General features: G+C 43.7%; 1 protein-coding gene across 1 annotated transcript in view; it reads right to left on the minus strand.

The window, feature by feature from the left end:
• PIK3CB (phosphatidylinositol-4,5-bisphosphate 3-kinase catalytic subunit beta) overlaps positions 1–365 on the minus strand; it is a 210,790-nt gene extending 210,425 nt beyond the window's left edge. Inside the window, exon 1 of the mRNA XM_054040185.1 lies at positions 30–365. The gene's annotated coding sequence lies outside the window, so the exon portion shown is untranslated. The remainder of the gene's footprint in view (positions 1–29) is intronic.
• Positions 366–19,390: the final 19,025 nt, after the last annotated feature.

The raw sequence follows: 19,390 nt of genomic DNA on the forward strand, positions 1-19,390 counted from the left end.
GGGGAGCGGGAAAGAACCTGCTTTCCTACCCTTGTTCCGGTCTCTGGATCAGATCCTCTAGGAAGGTGGGACGTAGCTGTCCTAGTTTGTGTGTGTTCTCTGGCCAGGTTTCCACAAACAGACACGTAAATTACACAGAGGCTCCACTTATCAGCCCAGCTGGCGTTTCATTCTCCGTCATGTTCCTGCAGCACACCCAATTCCCCTTGAAGTTTTAGTCCTTCAGTCTCCCACGGTGTATCAATCCAAGGTACAGGCTGAACCTTTTCCCTCTCAGATTTCTACCAAGTGAACAAGTAAAAGCTGATAAAGGTCTGAGCTCCTATTGAAACAGAATGCCTTTGTCAGCCTTCAGAAAGCCTAAATAAAAGATGGGATCTGCCAGTGACTGGTATGTAATGAGTAAACTCCTCCTCTTGGCTGGCAGGGGGAGGGTGTTGGAAAGATAGAGTGACTGTGAACAGACTGACTTCCTGTTTGGATGAATACAAAGGTAGAACTGCTGTGCTGAATTAATATTTTCAGCAGTGTTGTACACAAACACCCATGCACATACGCAGACTCTTAAAACAAAGGCTGCTCCAAGTACACAAGAGCCAAAATGCACTGATATTTTGAACCAAAACTTTCTTTAAATCAATTAAGTAACTACTATGGGCTTCAAATTAAAATCTGATTAAAACAGATAGGATACCAGTTGCAGTTTGAGTGATTACAAGATTCTCTTTCACTCTGGAGCTTCTGTGGACAAAGCAATCGGGCAGTGGTGCTAAAGTTATGGTTGAGGAGGCGAGGCCCTTTCATTTCAACTTTTAATTTTCAGGCTCTTACAGCTTTTCAGAACTTTACCTTCAGTCTGATTGTATGTTGTTAGCTGTGTGCGTGCAGCTATTCTCAGCCCAAAGGTAAACTCTCTAGGAAGTTTAATAGCGTATACCATAGTACAAATTGCTGCATGCATGCCAAGAGGGAGTTACAGTTGCCATGGGAAATCATAACCTTTCCTGAGTTTATTTTTATTACATTTTCAATCATAATGTGCCATTATCAACATTTTTAACATCAAATTATATTAAACACCACCCAAGTTCTAGTTCCCCCTCCCTCAGTTTCTTTCAAATTAAAATCCTAAAGATTGCAATGAAGCTGTTGGTTCATCATTGGATGGGAACATCCTCTTGCCTCAAATGAGCTGGGTGGAAAGGACTGGGTCACATGAAATTCTGGGAGGGCCACAGACCCGGCTCAGCTTCAAGGCAATAGAGGGCACTATGTTACCAGGAAGAGGAAGTGTTGTCAGGAGGGTAAGAGAATCAGGCAAACAGCAGACCGGGCTGGGACGGCTGAGCATCCTGTATCTTGCACTCCTACCTACCTCAGCCTAAAAGATACCAAGTTGTGTGCCACTGCTCAGAAATGGACATATTGACCACAAATCAGAGTCTACGGTCATAGACAAGTTATTTACAAATATGCAAATCAGTTCATTACATTTGCCTAAAACATCCCAGGGAGCTGCACAAATCTTGGCAGCTACGGACTGGAGGCTGTTTGCAGAGGGAAGGCCAGGAGGGTGAACCTGCAAGCAGGAGACATGAGCCCACCACTAAAGCTGGATAATAGGAGGACAACAGAGAGCTGCCCCTCAGCGAGACCAATGAAGGGAATGTCCTCTGTCAGTGGGATCTACAGGCAAAGCTGAATTGCCTCCTAAGAGGCCTGGACTAAAGGAACCCCCAGTTGCAAGCTTGGGAAGCCCCCCAGGGCAATGTGTCTCCTGTCCTTGGCTGCTGTGGGGTGGGGTGGGATGGGATGGGAAGGGTGGTCAAGGTAGGTTACTGTTCTTTTCTGCCAGCACTCACATCTGTACTTAGCAGACGTGTATATTTCATGGGAGAAAAAACACAAGAGTCACTCCAGCCCTTGCAGCAGAGTTCATGATACACACAGCACACTACCAAATCTCCAAAAGGGACTAGAATACCACAGCACTATATGGACACCCTCTAGTGCAGGGGGTTACATTGTATTCCATCGGTTTATTCCCAAAGAGCTCTACAAGGCTCCACAGTACTACACCATGATATGACACATTTTGTTTTCCTGCCAGGAATGAAGAAGTTATTGGAATAGCATTTGCAAAAGTATCTCCAGTGATCTGAAAACCAACCTACGCCACTGTCCTTATATTGTCATTATCAGGCCTGCTCAATGAACTGCAACCAGTATTGTCAACTCACAATTTTTTTTGTGAGTTTGTGATATTTAGTGTTTTCAGTAAATCTCCAGTTTCTGGAATCATGCAATCACGCGAGACTCTCACCTTTCTTTTTCTTTTTTAAAAAGTAAGTTTCTACTTCTTGTGGTTGTGGAGAAATGCCTAATAATGTGATTCCTAAAGACACAAAAACCAGAAAGCAAGTAATAGGAACACCAAATGTATTATTTATCTTTATGTACAGCACCTCGCACAACGGGGCCCCAATCCTGACTCGGGCCAGTAGAGGTGCCATTGTTGTAATACAAATAATAATTACTATTAATAAAAGAGAATCAGACCCATTAAGCTTCTTGTCTTTATGCTTGTGAAGAAAACCTTCTGAATGTGACCCAATGGCAATGTTGTTTTTCAGACAACAGACAGCCTGTCTGCTGTCTGTCATATCTTTCATACTTTTAAGACCCTATTATCATTGTACTTTGGCATCGTTCATATCAATTTACTTAGCATTCAGAAAATCCTGATAATCTTATCACTGGTCTCTCACCATTTCAGTTTCTTTTGTATCCTTCTTTCTATATAACACTGGCTTTTTAAAATTCGTCTCTTTTTTTCCTTCTTCCTCTCTTATCTCTCACCAGCCCTTCTGAAGGCTGACCCTGTTGGTTTTATTGGAGGGAGGCTTAGTGAAGAGATGGGTCTTGCCTCATTACCTGAAAGAGTGAAGAAACTATATGCATATTTTCTGGAAGAAAGGGGAAAGCAGAGTTCCCAGGGTCATATCTGAATTCCATACTTGATTGTGTTCATGTTGTAATTCCATACATGTGCCTGTCTGCACTTGCCTGGTTGTTATCATGTAACGATATTAAATAGGTTGTTACAATGCTAATTTTAAAAAAAATTAGACCATACATAGAACATAACAACTACAGAGATGATGTTGCCAACCCAAGCTTTCAAAAATCATAAAACTGGCTTAAAAATCATAAAGTTTTTGTATATAAAAATTTTCTTCCTGGTTTCTGAGCCTTTAGGTCACACTTGAGATGCATTTTCAAGATCTTGTCTGCAACCACGAGGGCTAGAAACTATGTTTTTTAAATGAAAGCAGAGACTCGCACATAGTCACATGGGGTTTTAGGATAAACAACTATCACATGACTCAGGATAAAATTGCAAGGGTTGGTAACACTTCGGAGAGTTCATACTTCTCTGGACCTGAGGTAGATGTTTGCATTTGCACTGTGTCCTAACCGGAGCTTTGGCCACTGTTTGAGGTTGAGACGGCACCAGAACAGGCTGTTCTATAAAGTATCAGGTCAGTTATCAGATAATATCAAGTTCCACACTAATGAAGGAGCAGACCAAGTTGCACCAGGAAGTAATCATTTTCTTCATGTATCTCAAAGCAAAGAATTTAGTGGTAAGAGACAAGTGTTTGCGTAAGATCTCCTACGCCACCCACTGCACAGTCAATGTCACAGGAGTATGTCAGGGATGGGCAGCACTCAGACAACCCCGAACTGAGGAATAGTCCTTTGGGGACCATAGCCAGCTGGTGTAGGTTAAAGCAAAGCCCAGGCTGCTCTAAGCTGAGCAGCAGGGAGGAGTGGGACAAGAAGAGAATGAGAAATGTAACCTGCTCCCTGATAGCCCCCCCTGCTGCTCCCACAGCAGCAGAGAGTCTGGGCCTATGTCTGCTTTCTAAGCTCACAGTCCATACTGATAGTCAACTACTTCCATCTATAAAACATGCCTGAGTGCTGACAGAGGCAGGCATGCTACATTATTCCCAAACCTTTGACTCTCTTTTGAACTGACTTGGTATTTATGAGTACCCAGGAGCTGTGAGTTTTTTTGATCTACAGCTGGGAAGTATGAAGATCACAGGACTACTTTATGACATGACTGTCAGGAAAACAGAGAAATTATTATTCACTCTCAGGAAAGTTCATGACAATCTCATTAGTTGCTACTTCTGTCACTGTGTTAACTGAAACTGCCTGTGGGCCAAATCCCAAGACCCTGACTCAATTTTTTCCAGGTCATATTCAAACAAACTCCCTTTGATAACAACTGAGGGCAAGATTCTGATACCCCTTTACACAGATGCAGAGTATTGGGTGAGCATGCAAGGGGCATGAAGACAATGCTGAAGCTGCTTGAGTCTTGTGTTACATTAAGGCTCCCACTGTTTTCAGTGAACTGGTTATTGCATCAGTGGGAGTTTCCCCTCTATTTCACATTGGTCCTCTTCCATCATGAGACCAGTTTTCTGAAATGGAGGTTCAGGGCAGCCAGTTCTAAGGTGGACCTGCTCTTCCATGTTCCTGTACGCTGACTGTAAATAACTCTGCTCCACTGGTTTAACTCTTGTCTGAAGATGTTGGGCTCTGAGGTCTGCTGACTCATACTGCCCAGCCACGAGGCTAGTTCGCTGTTTATTTGGCACTCTCTGTAGGAAAGTGGGTAGCCTCCACCCTGACTAACCTGCTTCTAGTCTTCCATCTCCATAATTACATGGGAGTCTTTACTCTGGGGCTGGGTAGGTGCCATTCACTTCCCTTTTTTAAATTCAAAGCTAACTTTTTTGTTACTTTTAAAGAGACTAATTCAGAGTCTTATTAATTGCATTTATACAGACCCAACCCTTAGTATCCACCTTTCAAAATATTTGTTTTAAAGATTATGACTTAAATCCTAGTATTAAAACCCCCGATGAAGAGAAGCTACTTATTCATGGGAAGTCCTAGTCATGCTTCATCAGTGCTGCTCACAATGAGGGCTTCTTCCACTAAAAACAGTTTAGAGGAATGTTTATTTGATTTTAAAAAGTTACTAGAATTAAAAACTGGAGTGGACACATTTCTATTGATCCTAAGTGCTATAAAAGCTTAGTTTTACAAAACTGAAATTTGGGCCTAATTTGACACTGCAGTGTCCCTTTAAAGCATTAGATACTGTCCACATGAAAAATATCCACCACACTGAGCAGATCAGGTGGCAACAGTTTCCCCTCTAGCCTAAACAACTTCCACCATCTTGGCTCACAGCAACTTACTCTAAATTAGTACCGTAAGCAATACAGAGCATGGGCCAAATACAGATCTAGTTTAAGAAGTATAATTCCATACTTACATCAGATGAAATCATCTCCTGTTTTAATCCAGTGCTTTTGAGTAATTTCATTCACTTGCATCCCATTAAAATCAGGTGCTCAGATACCTGGGTGATGGACATAGTATAAGTGGTGTGCAGCGCCATCACCAAGCATGACATTTTATTAAATTATCAAATTAGATAATTTGCATATTTGCAAATATTTGTATATAAACCATAAACTTTGACACATCCTGTCTCAAGCAGTGGCTGGGGTAGAACATGGAGCTGCACAAAACATGGCAGCTGTCACTGGGGGCACTAGAGATGGGTGAACGCTAAAAGTTGTCAGGGGATAGCTGGGTGAGAGCTGACTGATCTGGGCACTATTTGGCTGCCTAGGGAGTAATAGTGGGGGAGGGGGTTTGGAAGAATCTGCATTGGTGCTAGATGAGTTGGTGCTGGGGTGGCTGGATGCTGCGTGATTGCTTGTTGCCTGGGGTTATTGAGGTGTATAGTGGAACAGGTGGGTATTGGGATGTATGTGGCTGCTAGAGGGAGCCTGCTACTGCTGGTTCTTGAGGATCAGGGAGTCAAGGGCCTCGCCTTGTGCTTTGCAGTTGCTACTGCTATCAGTTTCTCTTCCCAGCTACTCCTTTGTGGCTGGGATCCAGAGTAGGAGCAGAACAAGGGCACCAGGCTGCCTGTTCAATGGGTGGCCAATGGGCAGAACTGCAGGCAAATGCCTACTGCCTCCCTGAAGCTCAACTAGGTGTGTGAGAATCCAGGTGAGACGTGGGAATGTGTGACAAGGCTGCCAGAGACATGATTATCACATGAAATGCCTGGTCTCTACACATGGCTGCCAAGGGTCAATGAGGCTGGGGCCTCGCTCCACTAGGTTCTGTACAAACATAGCAAACGACAGACCCTGCACCAAAGACATTTCAACCTGATTGTAAGCACTGTTCCTAATAGTAATTGCTTGCAGAAGTGGGACCAGAAGTTGACCCTTGAAACTGCCCTTGTACTAAAGGGAAGGGCCTCAGAAAGAATAAAGCACACTGGAACATTTGCAGCTGGTCACATTCAAACACCTTTCCAGCACATCCAACGCACACATTCCCTACTGCTGATGTGCAAAAAAACCTAGTGCATTAAATCTGGAAATGCCTCTTACTCTGAGCTGTCTAGAGCCCCAGCTGACCTTTCCATGGCCCTGAGATTCAGTCAAGAGATGTTATGAATTTTACATCACATACAGTAGTTACCCAGAGGAAAGAAATCCCAGCTAACTTACTACCTGCTGTGTGCTGCATCCAGAGAGTTGCATGATCAGTGCTTCCTTGATATAAAATGGCATAAATGCTGAATGATGCTGACAAAATGACTTTTCCCAGAGAAGCAGCGAAAGCACATGTAGGGTTTACAGCAATACAGTCACTGTATTTAGTGCAGTACTTCACAGTAATGGGCATGTGCAATACTGTCCTATAGCGTTAGTGGTGTGGGTTATTTACTACTATAAAATATTATGGGGTGTAAAAACAGCCTATGGTAGTGCAAATCACATTAATGGCATCTTTATTTGTTATGTTAAACATCTATGTGAGTGGCACATAGCTCTTTCAACCTCAAATGTAGTGTGTTTGTTTTTTTCTTAGCTTCGTAAATCTACACCCCAAAGAACTAGATTGCTTCTTACGATATACTGTTCATTTGGTTAGACTTAGTGATCAAATTAGGGCTCATCTTACATGAAAAAAATCATTTTTAAATCCTGGTAGCTATTAAAGGCCCCAGTCAGGATCAGGGCCCCACTGTCCTAGATGCTATAAAAGAAAACATATTGAAGACTTGATTCCTGGCACAAAAAGCTTTATAATATGAGAAAACAAATTGAGGACAATTGGTGTGACAAGTGCTCAGCACCTCTGAAAATCAAGACCCTGGGAGCTCAATTTGGGTACCCCAAAATTGAGGGTATCTAAATCAGAGGCTACTTTTGAAACAAGGTGACACAACAAATCAATAGAGGAGTCAGGCTTTAAGCCCAAAACCTTTTCTTCAGGTGTCTGAGATTGCTTTACAGACATTAGCTAGTTAAGACTCCAAGCACCTAAGAGATGGATTGTAACAATTATTATTATACATACAGGTAAACCGAGTTATAGAAAGGTTAAATGACTTGCTCAAGTTATGAAGCACCATATTCTACCACTCTTAATTATGCAACAGGTAATCAGTGGGGCTTCTTGCAAAGTAAGTTATTAGGCAGAGCATGTCTAGACTACAGAGGTTATACCAGCATAGGTAAATCGATTATGCCAGCATAGCCCTGATGTAAGAACCTGTGGGACTAGAACCTGGAAGATTCTGGTTTGCTGATGCTTCTGTGTCACCATTGGATGCTTAGGTTGGGTTTGTGCTGGGGGACGCAGCTAGGCTCTGTAGGATGTACTGCCTAGCAGGGCCTGGTGGCAGCCTATAACAGGGTGCTATCAGCAGCACCTTGATCACTGACATTGCTACAGCTTGGAGAAGGCTGCAGTCCCAGCTGAGGGAAATTACACACTTTCTGGTGGGGGATTGTGAGCACCTGGGTAACAATCATTGGGTAACAAGGTAATTGGGGAGAATATAAGGGGAGGAAACAGGAAGCAAAGGGCAGTGGAGGATGCTCAGAGGGTGAGCCTGGCCTGGCAAGTGAGGCCTGTAGGGAAAACTGCAGTACATGACATTGTTATGTAAGAGGTGAATAAATGCATACCTTGGTGAAAGATACACAGCCTAGTGTGTGTTTGTGACTGTGAAACCTTCTGAACTGGCCAAGCAGTGAGGGTCGCTGGGTAGCAAGAGAGATGTCCTGTGACATGAGTCCTTAACTGATTAGCTTATGCTGGTATCTAAACCAGGAAGCCAACATAGGAAGCTGTCTGAGTGACAGTGCAGGCTGCCTGCTCGCTTTGCTGTAGACCCTAGACTGTGGCTTCTGACCCTGGTTTTCCCCAACTCTATTTGCTTGCTGTCTATAACTTGGTGCTTGACCTCCCCCCGTCTCTCCCCCCGCCCCATTTCCTGGCTCAACCCTGACTCCACTACTTATCTCCTGAGTGCAATTTAGAAACTGACCAATGCAGTCAGGCTGCCCATGGCCCAGCCATGACTCCCATAGTGTAGATGAACCCTATACTGACAAAAGGAGGGTTTTCTGTCACTATAGGAACATCATGTCCCTGAACAGGCTAAACCTGAGTGGCACTGAGGCCCCATGCACCAGGCTGCAAGATCTGGAACAGGAAACTGGGCCCAGCCTTGTGGGACAGGTACCACTACTACAGGGTGAGTGCAGGGCAGGTTCACTCTCCAAGTATATGTTTGCCTAGGGCCCTGCTATCTATTTAGAACCTTCCTGGGACCCAATATTTGAAAAACAGTGCTCTAGCCCTAACTACATACAAAGGCCTGATCAGACTGTTGAAGGACTATAGCATTGGGATCAGTATATCTGCATTGTTTTGTGACTTGTAAGTTGCATTCCTGTAAAACAATCACTACTTTTGATTTCCTTGCTAAGTACCATAGCACTAAAACCCACTTTTCAGTGAGTGCTCCATCTGGTTGTTGGTGCCAGTGTTCTGTAATTGAAATCCATTGCCACCTATCACACTTAACTCCTCACTATGTTACATAGCAAATTACCTCTGTTGTCTCACGGAATGGCTCTGGTTTTGTTGTTGCCTCTTCAGTCCTGAGCATTCCAGTTCAATGGCCAGTTCACGCGGAGACATTGCTTCTGGGTGACAAATGCTTTATTTCTGTCATTGAGGAGAAAGCTCAGGATCCATAACTGCACCGCCATTATATCTGGAAAAACAATCAATCGTGTGGTTTGTGGCTGCTGCCACAACATTGTCTCTAGAAACTGCTGTGCCATAAATTCTTGCTTAATCCTACAAGACAATATCTAGCTACATTACCCCCTTGGTGGCTGTCTGATGCCTTAGTGCAATGAGAACAATATCATAAATAAAATACCACAGTGCTGTAACTTTGAACGATCAAAGCTGTCAATAGTGCCTGTTTTTAACCCTATGCCATAGACTTTTTCCTGAGTTTATCAAAATTATTGCATTATGAAGTGCTTTCTCTGTTCAAGTATCAGGGGGTAGCCGTGTTAGTCTGTATCCACGAAAACAACAAGGAGTCCGGTGGCACCTTAAAGACTAACAGATTTATTTGGGCATAAGCTTTCGTGGGTAAAAAACTTGGGCTTGAACAGACTTCAAAGAGAAACAGCAGAACTAAAATTCATTTGCAAATTTAACACCATTAATCTGGGCTTGAATAAGGACTGGGAGTGGCTGGCTCATTACAAAAGCAGCTTTGTCTCTCCTGGAATTGACACCTCCTCATAGATTCATAGATTCTAGGACTGGAAGGGACCTCGAGAGGTCATCGAGTCCAGTCCCCTGCCCGCATGGCAGGACCAAATACTGTCTAGACCATCCCTGATAGACATTTATCTAACCTACTCTTAAATATCTCCAGAGATGGAGATTCCACAACCTCCCTAGGCAATTTATTCCAGTGTTTAACCACCCTGACAGTTAGGAACTTTTTCCTAATGTCCAACCTGGACCTCCCTTGCTGCAGTTAACCCATTGCTTCTTGTTCTATCCTTAGAGGCTAAGGTGAACAAGTTTCCTCCCTCCTCCTTATGACACCCTTTTAAATACCTGAAAACTGCTATCATGTCCCCTCTCAGTCTTCTCTTTTCCAAACTAAACAAACCCAAATCTTTCAGCCTTCCTTCATAGGTCATGTTCTCAAGACCTTTAATCATTCTTGTTGCTCTTCTCTGGACCCTTTCCAATTTCTCCGTATCTTTTTTAAAATGCGGTGCCCAGAACTGGACACAATACTCCAGCTGAGGCCTAACCAGAGCAGAGTAGAGCGGAAGAATGACTTCTCATGTCTTGCTCACAACACACCTGTTAATACATCCCAGAATCATGTTTGCTTTTTTTGCAACAGCATCACACTGTTGACTCATATTTAGCTTGTGGTCCACTATAACCCCTAGATCCCTTTCTGCCGTACTCCTTCCTAGATAGTCTCTTCCCATTCTGTATGTGTGAAACTGATTTTTTCTTCCTAAGTGGAGCACTTTGCATTTGTCTTTGTTAAACTTCATCCTGTTTAACTCAGACCATTTCTCCAATTTGTTCAGATCATTTTGAATTATGACCCTGTCCTCCAAAGCAGTTGCAATCCCTCCCAGTTTGGTATCATCTGCAAACTTAATAAGCGTACTTTCTATGCCAATATCTAAGTTGTTGATGAAGATATTGAACAGAGCCGGTCCCAAAACAGACCCCTGCGGTACCCCACTCATTATGCCTTTCCAGCAGGATTGGGAACCATTAACAACAACTCTCTGAGTACGGTTATCCAGCCACTTATGCACCCACCTTATAGTAAGCCCCATCTAAATTGTATTTGCCTAGTTTATTGATAAGAATATCATGCGAGACCGTATCAAATGCCTTACTAAAGTCTAGGTATACCACATCCACAGCTTCACCCTTATCCACAAGGCGCGTTATCCTATCAAAGAAAGCTAGCAGATTGGTTTGACATGATTTGTTCTTCACAAATCCATGCTGGCTGTTCCCTATCACCTTACCACCTTCCAAGTGTTTGCAGATGATTTCCTTAATTACTTGCTCCATTATCTTCCCTGGCACAGAAGTTAAACTAACTGGTCTGTAGTTTCCTGGGTTGTTTTTATTTCCCTTTTTATAGATGGGCACTATATTTGCCCTTTTCCAGTCTTCTGGAATCTCTCCCGTCTCCCATGATTTTCCAAAGATAATAGCTAGAGGCTCAGATACCTCCTCTATTAGCTCCTTGAGTATTCTAGGATGCATTTCATCAGGCCCTGGTGACTTGCAGGCATCTAATTTTTCTAAGTGATTTTTAACTTGTTCTTTTTTTATTTTATCTGCTAAACCTACCCCCTTCCCATTAGCATTCACTATGTTAGGCATTCCTTCAGACTTCTCGGTGAAGACCGAAACAAAGAAGTCATTAAGCATCTCTGCCATTTCCAAGTTTCCTGTTACTGTTTCTCCCTCTTCACTAAGCAGTGGGCCTACCCTGTCTTTGGTCTTCCTCTTGCTTCTAATGTATTGATAAAAAGTCTTCTTGTTTCCCTTTATTCCTGGAGCTAGTTTGAGCTCATTTTGTGCCTTTGCCTTTCTAATCTTGCCCCTGCATTCCTGTGTTGTTTGCCTATATTCATCCTTTGTAATCTGTCCTAGTTTCCATTTTTTATATGACTCCTTTTTATTTTTTAGATCATGCAAGATGGTCTTTTGCCACATTTTCTATCTTTCCTAACCAGCGGAATAGCTTGCTTTTGGGCCCTTAATAGTGTCCCTTTGAAAAACTGCCAACTCTCCTCTGTTGTTTTCCCCCTAAGTCTTGATTCCCATGGGACCTTACCTATCAACTCTCTGAGCTTACCAAAATCTGCCTTCCTGAAATCCATTGTCTCTATTTTGCTGTTCTCCCTTCTACCCTTCCTTAGAATTGCAAACTCTATGATTTCATGATCACTTTCACCCAGGCTACCTTCTACTTTCAAATTCTCAACGAGTTCCTCCCTATTTGTTAAAATCAAGTCTAGAACAGCTTCCCCCCAGTAGCTTTTTCAACCTTCTGAAATAAAAAGTTGTCTGCAATGCAGTCCAAGAATTTGTTGGATAGTCTGTGCCCCGCTCTGTTATTTTCCCAACATATATCCGGATAGTTGAAGTCCCCCATCACCACCAAATCTTGGGCTTTGGATGATTTTGTTAGTTGCTTAAAAAAAGCCTCATCCACCTCTTCCACCTGGTTAGGTGGCCTGTAGTAGACTCCTAGCATGACATCTCCCTTGTTTTTTACCCCTTTTAGCCTAACCCAGAGACTCTCAACACTTCCATCTCCTATGTCCATCTCTACCTCAGTCCAAGGGTGTACATTTTTAATATATAAAGCAACACCTCCTCCCTTTTTCCCGTCTATCCTTCCTGAGCAAGCTGTACCCATCCACACCAACATTCCAATCATGTGTATTATCCCACCAAGTTTCAGTGATGCCAACAATGTCATAGTTGTATTTATTTATTAGTACTTCCAGTTCTTCCTGCTTGTTCCCCATACTTCTCGCATTTGTATATAGGCATCTAAGATACTGGTTTGATCTTTCCTCCCAGTTTTGTCCTGACCCTCCTTTCTCTCTGCCAATATAGCCCACACTCCCTCTCGTTTCCGACCCATTTCCCCGGTCTCCATGTTCCACACTTACCTGTGGGCTTTGCTCACCTGTCCCCGTCGAACCTAGTTTAAAGCCCTCCTCACTAGGTTAGCCAGTCTGTGTCCAAATAAGGTCTTTCCCCTCCTCGAAAGGTGAACGCCATCTCTGCCTAGCAGTCCTTCCTCGAATAGCATCCCGTGGTTTAGGAAGCCAAAGCCCTCCTGGTGACACCATCTTCGCAGCCAGGCATTCCCCTCCATGATGCATCTGTCTCTGCCCGGGCCCCTACCTTTGACAGGAAGAATTGAAGAGAATACCACCTGCGCTCCAAACTCCTTCACCCATACTCCCAGAGCCCTGTAGTCACTCTTGATCCGCTCAGTGTCACACCGCGCGGTATCATTTGTGCCCACATGGATGAGTAGTATGGGGTAGTAGTCAGAGGGCTGGATAATCCTCGACAATGCCTCCGTAACGTCTCGGATACGGGCTCCCGGCAGGCAGCATACCTCCCGAGATGAAATGTCAGGGTGACAGATGGGTGCCTCCATCTCCCTCAGCAGAGAGTCTCCGACCACCACTACCCTATGTTTCCTATTCGCAGTGGTGGCAGCAGACCTCCCAGCCTTAGGGGTACGAGGCTTCTCCTCCTTTACTGTAGGGGGTGATTCCTTCTTTCCTGTATCAAGAAGAGCATAACGGTTACCTATTACCACGGCAGGAGGGGTCGGAGCAGGGGAGGAGCACTGCCTGCTGCCAGAAGTAACCAGCTGCCACTGTCCACCCTGAGTCATCTCCTCCTCCACCAGTGGTGTATCAGCAGTCCTGTGTACTGGGACAGCTACCTCAGCTGTCTCCACATGGACACTGTCCAGGAATTGCTCGTGGATTCGGATGCTCCTCAACCTAGCCACCTCCTCCTGTAGCTCTCCCACCTGCTGTCTGAGAGATTCCACCAGCAGGCACCTCTCACATTGGATGGTCCCCCCAGCCTGGATATCAGTAAGTGGAAATTGCAAGTTACAGTCTCTGCAACACCATACCAGGATCTGGGTAGAAGCATCCATGCTCAGGTGCTCTGTCTGGCTACAGGCACAGGTGGAGGAGACAGAAGCAGTGCTGGCACAGGTGTTGTGATTCTTCCTAACCATCGTAAGCCTCCCTCTGTCAAACTCCCGTCTGCAGCCCCCTGTCCGCTGAAAGGGTTGTTTAAGCAAGAAGTTTTGAATGTAGTTGGTTATAGGTTTTAAGGGGAATAAAGAAAAAACAGATAGAACCGGCAAGAGACCCTCGCCCCCTTCCTGCTCCCCTGCTCATCCATTATTGGGAGTGGCCTACATCCACCCTGATCGAATTGGCCCTGTCAGCACTGGTTCTCCACTTGTTAGGTAACTCCCGTTTCTTCACGTGTCAATATATAATGCCTGCATCTGTAACTTTCACTCCATGCATCTGAAGAAGTGGGTTTTTTACCCATGAAAGCTTATGCCCAAATAAATCTGTTAGTCTTTAAAGTGCCACCGGACTCCTTGTTGTTTCAGTGTTCAAGTTTCTTGTAAACATCCAATACTAAACATCTCTATTAAATAACAGAGCATGGAAAATGTTAACACAGCGATCTATACAATTACAAAATGCTAATGGCATGCTCTTGAAAAGCATCTTTACATATTTTAGCATATATTACAGCAAAATGGGAAAATGTAAAATAAAACATTTGTTGCTAGATTTCTGGGTGTTTCCTTTCTTAACAATTTTTTCTTTTTAAGTTAACCCCTTTTTCTGCTGGGTACACATTCAACGGATATCAAGCTGTAAGAGCTCTTATATCATGTATGAGCAGACAAAATATTTGTAACCAGATATTAATATTATAAATTGATACCGAAGGGCCAGATTTTACCACTTCTGCTCACATTGCATTGTACTGTATTCTGAGAGTTATCCCATTGAAATCATTCTGATTAAGGGGGACAGAACAGTTACCCAGTAGACATTCTTTGACTTGCACTATTGAAGATGAAAGGTTCATACTATTCAGTCTGCTTGCCAGAGCTGTCTTGTGCCCATTCTGCAAGATGAAAATAAAGCTGGTTAAATAATATTAGCAACTGGTTTGACTTTTGTCATCAATAATCAGATAAATTATTCACAACTATTAGATCCACCATTCAACCACCTCTCTAGATGATAAAGTAATATCCACCAACTAAATCATTTGGGGTTTTTTTCATTATTTACCCAGCTCTGGCTATGTAAACATGTTCAGCCCAGCACAGACTTACTTTTAATGACAGAGTTTAGCACACTTTTTGTTTTTATAGACAATTACATTTTGTCCGACGAATAAGATGCAGCTGCTTTGAGATTGTACTTTTCCTAATTAATTGCATCAACTCAAGAATGGGACCTGAGTGTCACTGGACTGCTCAGTGAAGACATCAGGTCAATGTAGTAAAAAAGCTAAGAAGATTTTCGGATGCATAAGGAATGGGATGGTTAATAAATACAAAGAGTATTGTAATACCATGTATGAACCCATGGAGCATCTCACAAAGTGAACCTGCCTTAATTTTACAGCTGTAAATTGATATTCAACTCCAGTTGGCCACCTGGGCTTAAAATTCCATGGCATAAAACAACAATCTTTCACTAGCTCAACCAAAAGGTGTGGTCAGAACTATGCTCCTGACCAGACAGGGACTTTTGGGATAAGGCTGGAGAGATTCTGACCCAGCTTCACACAGAACTAGCAGCTGGAAGATGCAGCCAGAGCTTTTTATTTTGCCTGCTGGACCCTGATTGGCTTCAGCCAAGTCAGCCTGTTCCTTGACCTACTAGCCCCACAAAGACCAATTCTCATTAGTTCTGCCAGTAGCTGATATTGTGTGGCCTCTCTAAATATTTGGAGGTATAAACTTGCTGGGGTTTTTCCCTTGAAAAGATGCCATGCTCTGCCTGAGGAAGGTAAGGTGGCGAGGCCGCTAGTAAGGGGCATCAAATGCCTGGTACACCCTGTCACAATGCCTTTGTATAATCAATGGCGCCCTCTCATCTGGATACATGTGCTATACTGATCCCCCCATCTGAGCAAAGACACTGCAGAATTAGCAGAGGTTCAGAGATGATTGATGAGAATGATCAAAGGCTTGGCAAAACTCTCATAAAAATAGAGATTGAAAAGACTGATTGTTTACCTTAGAAAAGAGACGAGTAAAAGGGGACCTGATAAAAGTATGTCAAATAATTAATGGTATAGAGAAGGCAGATTGGGATTATTGTGTTCTTCCTCTCTCATAATAAGAACAAGACAGCATTCAATTAAATTAAAAGGTGGGAAATCCAAAACCTAATAAAAGAAAATATGATTTCACACAATGTGTGATTAAACTGTGGAACTCTCTGCCACAGGAAATTGTTGAGGCTAAGAACTTAACACAATACTTAAAAGGAATTGGACATTTATATGGATATCAAGAATATCCAAAGCTATAATGAATAACAAATTTTGGAAAGGATACTAGATGCTTCAAGGTTTAAGCCAATTTCTAAATACTGGAGATCAGGATTATACCTACTGGAGCGGGGGGAGGGGGGAGAGGGGCGGGGAATTATCCCACATCTGCCTTCTGCAGAGTTCTTTCACTTTTCTCTGGAGCAGCTAATAATAGCCACTGTCAGAGGCAGGATATGGAATTAGGTGGAGCTAGGGTCAAATGCAATATGGCAATTCCTATGTTCCTAAAGCAGGGGCCAATCCTGTTATTCTTACCCTGACAAAACTACTAATGATTTTAATTGACCATTTTAACATGAATTTAATTCTTCCACTGAAGTATTTTCAAATAAATTGAAACTTCAAAAGATTGTTGTCTTTAAAGCCCAAGGCACGATTTCTGGTAAAGTAGTAAATCATCATTTAATTCTTTCATTTGAATCATGTCTGAATCAATGCTAAAGCTAAGCAGAAATAGAAAGAGTTCAGAGACTGGTTCCAAAAATTATTTAGAGGCCTGATCATGTTCCCACTTAAATCAATGGACTTCTGTCTTTGGATTCAGTGGGACAGGAGCTAGCCCTATATGAATGGAAAGACTTTGCTATGAAGAGAGACTAAAAAGATTGAGACTGTTTAGTGAGAAGATGAGTAAGAGGGAACACGAGAAAGGTCTAGGGAATAATAAATAGAGAAGATAAGTCAGGTGCTCCTATTTACCCTCTTTCAGAATACAAGATCAAGGAGACATTCAATGAAACTGAAAAACAATATATTTTAAACTGATAAAATACCTTTTCACATGGCACATAATTAACCTGGGGAACTCATTGCCACACGATATCACTGAAGCTGAGAACTTGTCAGATGCAAACAAGAATTAGGCATTTATATGGATAATGATCGCATCCAGTTATATTCAACTGAATTAATGTTTATAATGCAATAGCACCCAGTGGCTCCAAACAGGATCAGGGCCCATTATGCTATATTCTTACAAATAGGACCACTAGGAGGGTTGAGGTGCAAAAGGGGCAATTCCCCCCCGCAGCCTCCTAGTTGAGAGGGCCCCCAAACAAAGTGCTGTTGGAACCTGGTGTGCAGGGTCTCATAAGGGCAGCTAGGCTAAACCTGAGTGGTTCTGTGACCTTGTGTGCCAGGTCACAACACCTGGAGCAGGTACCTGGGGCCAGCCCCACAGGACAGGAGCCACAGCCATAGGGTGAGTGTGGTGTGGACTTGCTCTCCACCCCCTCTCCCATCCCCCTGCATTGGTAATTTTTTTGGAAAGGTGGGGGAGCCTCAGTGTCCGATTTTGCCCTGGGCCCCCAAAAACCTCTGTGCAGCCCTGCTTACAAACACATATTGTATTAAGAGATGGGATGAAGTTCTGGCCCCATGAAGTCTGGGAGTTTTACCACTAACTTCAGTGGAGGCAATGTCTCAGCCATGGTCCCTGCCCTGAAGACAAGTCCACTGCCTATTAGCGGGGGTTAGGAAAAGCTTCCCCTGGGTCAGATTAGACTGTATTTTCCCATTGCTAGGTTTCTTGCACCTTCTTCAGAAGTGTCCCATCATGGCTATTATCAGGGGTAGGACACTGGTGCAGATAGATCTGATCTGATCTAATACATTGCTATATTTCTGTGTAAACATGAATGAAATATCTATTATCAATGACACATCTCAGAGGTGGTGCAGTAAAATGACATTTCCTATTATAATGAATGGTATTCCAGGCTAGCTATTCATCAAGCTAGAGAAAGTGAGTTCGAAGTTCAGGTGGTGGGGGGCAATGACAATTTATTCCAAGTATACATATCCAGGTGGGTGTATAATGTTTTTTCATTGAAAAGTGTTGTCAAATATTTCCAAAGAAGATGGGTATCCCTAAAAAATGAAGAGCCAAACCACTGAAGTTATTTTTCAAATCAAAACTGAATGTTATAGTCGATAAACACTCAGGGGAAAAGCTCTTTCTGTGACAGCTTTTTACTGTTGGTGAGTGTTCCTTGATTCTTCCAGTATACACAATGTCATTCTCAGTGCAGTTGTGGGCCTAAACACCCACGCGTCGCTGCTGGGTACTTACCACAATGAACTCATTCTGTAGAGAACTATGGGCTCTGGAGTAAGTGCTCATGCCACTAATAAGAGAGAGCAAGTTGTGCTGCTGTTTTTGCAATTAAAATGTCTGATAGCTGTATATGTTTACTTGGCCCTTTGATGTGGTCAGTGGAGCAGAAGAATCTTTCCTCCTTGGTGAATGTTGAGTTTAAAAAATCTGTTTTAGAGGCAACAACTGACAGGAAAACCACCAAGAGACACTGTTTTTGTTTAAAAAAAAAAGTAGTTCAGAAAAATACAAAAAGCAGTGTGTACCACTGCCCAGATTTCAGATCAAACCCAAATATTTCCAAGGCCATATCAGTTCCTGTAAGTATCCCCTATCCCTTTCCTCCCATCATATACTTTACCCTTCACCTCATACAGACCCACGGTGACATCTTCAGAGGCTTAGTGTTGCCTGCTGAGCTAGCTGTCCATTTTAGATCTTATGGTGTTGGTACACAATGCATTCTGGAGGCACTTCATGCTAGAAGAAGCCTTGGCCAACTCTGAGATTTGAAGACATTGGTGCTAGCGGAGCACAGTTCTCCCTCCAGTTTGGCCAATGTACATAGCAGAGGGGCATTGCTGGCACATGATGGCGTATATTACATTGGTGGATGTGCACCACCATCAACCTCAGCCTGGACCAATCTACACAGAAGGTCCACTTCCTAGACACCACGGTACAAATAAGTGATGGTCATGTTAACACCACCCTATACTGAAAACCCACCGACCACTATGCCTACCTTCATGCCTCCAGCTTCCATCCTGGACACACCACACAATCCATCATCTACAGCAGGGGTCTCAAACACGCGGCCCACAGGGTGATTTTCTGCGGTCCGCAAGCCCCTCGCAGCCCCCCCCACCCTCTCCCATTGTTTACCAGAGCGGCGGCTGGACGTGCACCGGGAGCAGGGCAGGCTCCCTGCCTGCCTGCCCTGCCCTGCGCAGCTCCGGGAAGAGGCTGGAACGTGGGGAAGAGGGCGGGGGGCGGAAGGGCTGTGTGTGGCTATTGCTTTAGGCAGCGCCCCCTGCAGCTCCCATTGGCTGGGAACGGGGAACCGCAGCCAATGGGAGCTGCTGGAGGTGGTGCCTCAAGCAACAGAAACGCACAGCCGCACAGCCCCTCCGCCCCCCCTTCCCCACG

This window comes from Malaclemys terrapin, chromosome 9 (genome assembly GCF_027887155.1).
Source record: "Malaclemys terrapin pileata isolate rMalTer1 chromosome 9, rMalTer1.hap1, whole genome shotgun sequence".
Taxonomy (NCBI): Eukaryota; Metazoa; Chordata; order Testudines; family Emydidae; genus Malaclemys; species Malaclemys terrapin.